Raw genomic sequence first — 3,602 nt, 5'->3', positions numbered from 1 at the left:
CACCTGTCTCATCTATTTTTTCCCCCATCGGTTTGGGTGAATGGTTTGGCAGTGTAGGCCACCCCACAAACCAACCCCAAAGGGGAAATGATTGGCAAGCACACACAGCATTGTTGGTATATTATCTTGCCCCGTGTAGAGCACAGGAGTTGCTTTCATCTGTGCCCTTTCTGGGTAAGGGGTATTGAAATCCCTGACTGTAATTGACACAGCCTGCAATGATGAAAAGTTTAAGAAGCCAATACCGCCCCTGTGATTCACAGTAGATGGAGAAGTCGCTGAGCACAGACATTGAAGTAGATGAACACCAGCCATAGGATGTGTGCCCTCATACTGAGAACTTTCCCCAAGACAGCCTGTCTGCTCTTCACCAGTTTTCACCACAAGCCTTACTTCACGAAAGCCAGACACCTGAAAACAGTGCATCTATTTTACCAATCACAGTAATTCCTCTCAATGGCAGCTAATCAGCCCCAAGAAGCAATTAGACAAAGTTGAGCCTATACTGGCATGGCCAGCTGAGTCAGCCAGCAAGGTCCTGCTAATGGATGCAAGATCAGGTGCCTCAGCCATGTTCTTATTAGTGAGTGGCCATGAATTAAGCAGCAGGAGCCAAAGAGCAGGGCCACTGCTTGCCCTTTCCCTGTGCTGCTGCCAAACCACAGAGACAGAAACCAAGGGTAGGTCTACACTGCACTAAAGACACCCCCAGCTGGTCTGTGGCAGCTGGCCCAGGCTCAGACTACAGGGCTATAAAATTGCAGTGTACACATCTGGGCTGGAGTCAAGGTTCTGGGACCTTCCCAGAGCCCAGGTTCCAGCCTGAGTCAGCTGACACGGTCAGCTGTGGGTGTTTTAATACAGTGTAGACATAACCCAACTGTCTGCCACAGCCCTACATTTGGCAAATGCCCTTTTGCCACCTAATTTCCCCCACACACACACGCGTCAAGGATGTGGGAGCGCCATTCCTGGGGCTGAGCTCCCTTCACCTTCCAGATCCCCAGTGCTTGAGCACTGCTCCAGTCTGCCATTGTAGCTACATCAGCAGTGAAGAGTTGGGACTGCCATAGCCGGGAACTGGAGTAACCAGCAAAACAAAGGCATCTCTTGCTTCATTTACATGGGTACTGAGGATGGAATGTGGTTCCCTGAGACCCCTGTAGGCCTAGGATTTCCAGCTAGTGAATGCGAGAGCTGTCACCACACTTTCCCTGTCCCTGTTTGCTGGGCAAGCTGTTCCCACTGATTATTTGGACCAAGTAGGCAGGAGCTTGTATAAAATGGCCCTGTCACAGCAAGTGCAGCCAACAGGCCTAATTTTGACAGTGGCAGCTAGTTTTTTTAAACAAGTGACTTAATTGCCCATGAAAAGTTCCACTTTTTGCTCTCCCTGACAACTGGAACCCTCCATTCACACAACAGATGCAGCACTGGCAAGAGCAATGCAGGCTCAGGGGCTGTAGTGAAGGGGACCATACAAGCACCTGAATAAACAGAGAGAAGCCTTCCTATACAGGGCCTCAGCTCTGACAGAACAGTGCAATCTCCATGCCCAAAAGCCTGTGGCTTGGGCTGGGAGTGCTACCAAAGAAGCTAATACCAATGGCTCCTACGCTGTGGAGACCTGGCTAATGCTGGCAGTAAGCCCTCCCGTTCGTCTCACCTCTGTCATCACAGTGTCAATGGATGGCACCAGCTTTGGGCAGCTACTAAACTAGTTTGTATTTCAGCAAGCCACCTCCCAGGAGAAATGCTCTGTTTCCCGTTACTAATCCCCTGAATCATCTCATTTCCCTCCGTCAAAACAGCTGGTCATTTTAAGAAGTTGAACACTTCCCCAGAGCCCTCTGGATGGAGAGATTCTGCCTGCAGAATTTGTGCTAAGTGGTTGCTGCAAATTGCCTGGTTCAGCAATAGTTCATTTTACCTCCACTTTCCTTGCTTGAGTCCATGGAGATGATGGCGTCTTCACGTATGGGCCTGGTACGCACTTTGCACTGGGGATCTTCCAGTCCCATTGGCAGCATCACAATCCAAGTGACCAATTGCCAAACAGAGCCTGAAATTGAAGTAGTGGGGAAGTTATTTCCTGCCCGTTGGAGCCAGTTGACCTTCTCTGAAATTGCAGTGAGGTCTTTGCCAAGTGGGGTTTTGCCAGAACAGCCATCTGTGAGCAGGTGCTAGCAGGCTGGGGGTGGGGGGAGGAGCATAGTGCCAGGTCTCCTGTAGAAAACACTGCTGAGGGGAGATGGGAGGTGTCAGCAACTCCTGTCAAAGGTTCTGCTGCTCGGGAAGTAGCTAGCAGCCCCCCCTCAACAACAGAGCTCCGGTGGAGGGCAAAAGGCAGGAGAAGAAGGGATTATGCCATCACAGCCCTCTCCCCTGAAAAACCCACAGGTCTGGTTGTGAGCACTAAGGAGAGAGGGGGCAGTGCACTGATCCCTTAGCAATAGCCACAGCCTAGCTTGGAAATTCAAAACTGAAGCTTTTCCTCACTGAGCACATGTGCTAGTTTGTCATTGTAGGGTCCCTAATGCTGCCAGTGCTGGCTTCCTCCGACAGTGAGGGGAGACAAAGAATTAAGGAGAAGAAAGTAGGTTATGTCTGGGTCTTTCCATTCTTCACTTTAACAGCCAGAGCATGAGCACCCCAGGAGCGAGTTGGAGCAAGCGTAGGCTTTCTGGATTGAGCGTAAAGATGCAGTGATGGGCATGCTGCTTTGTGCCAGAAGCAGATGTTTCTCTTCCATCCTCTGACACAGCCATGGTCCCTCTTACAGCTGATGAAAGGACAACAGCTATCTGAGGGCAGAATTTGGTGTAGTGGGGGGGATGGCCCAGCATTTGGCTCTCACATTACCTGGTTCATGGGGCCTTTTGCTGGAATTAGGGCCACTTGTTCCCCACCAGCCTCTCCAACCCATGGGGACAGAACCAAACTCACCTGATTTGACCTTGTCCAGCCTATCCAATAGTAGGTGATGTATCTTTCTGCCGAGTCAGCCATCGCACCACAAACTTCTGCCTCTCCCTCTTTGCTTCCCACCTGTTGAAGGGAAGCCTGATGGAAGAAACTCCAGTGAAACAAACAGACACAGATGCCTGCATGTGGCTCACTCCAACACAGGGATGGGCGTTTTATGTAGGAGTAATGAAGCTGGGGGATTACATAGATCACCGAGCGCACCGCACAGTCACAGTATGGTTATAGGCTATCGGTCCTGACGAGAGGCAGAAGAGATCACGTTAGTGAATTTCTCTTTTTGCGTGTCTCCCACTTCACCATATGGGGTCCTGTTCAAATTCGCTGTAGCAGCCTTAAAAATGCTCTCGAATTTTACTTTGATTCCAACAGCATGACTGGCTCCCAACTACGGAGCATGGAACCCAGAGCGGAGGAACCACCAAGCCATACCGCTTCCAGGTGAGCTGGGGAACCACATCAGGGAGTGGGCTGGAGATTCTCCCCCAGCACCTAAAGAGTTTGCTAGAGATGGGCCTGAAGCTAAGTCTGGATCCAAATCCAAACCTGAACTTTCAGTAAAGTGGGGAAAGGTGTTTGGATCCAGGGATTTGGCCCCAGTCGAGCATCCAGTGCCC

Source organism: Lepidochelys kempii, chromosome 8 (assembly GCF_965140285.1).
Source record: "Lepidochelys kempii isolate rLepKem1 chromosome 8, rLepKem1.hap1, whole genome shotgun sequence".
In the NCBI taxonomy this organism is placed as follows: domain Eukaryota; kingdom Metazoa; phylum Chordata; order Testudines; family Cheloniidae; genus Lepidochelys; species Lepidochelys kempii.
The sequence above is the reverse complement of the archived record's forward strand: the minus strand, read 5'-3'. Positions refer to the sequence as shown.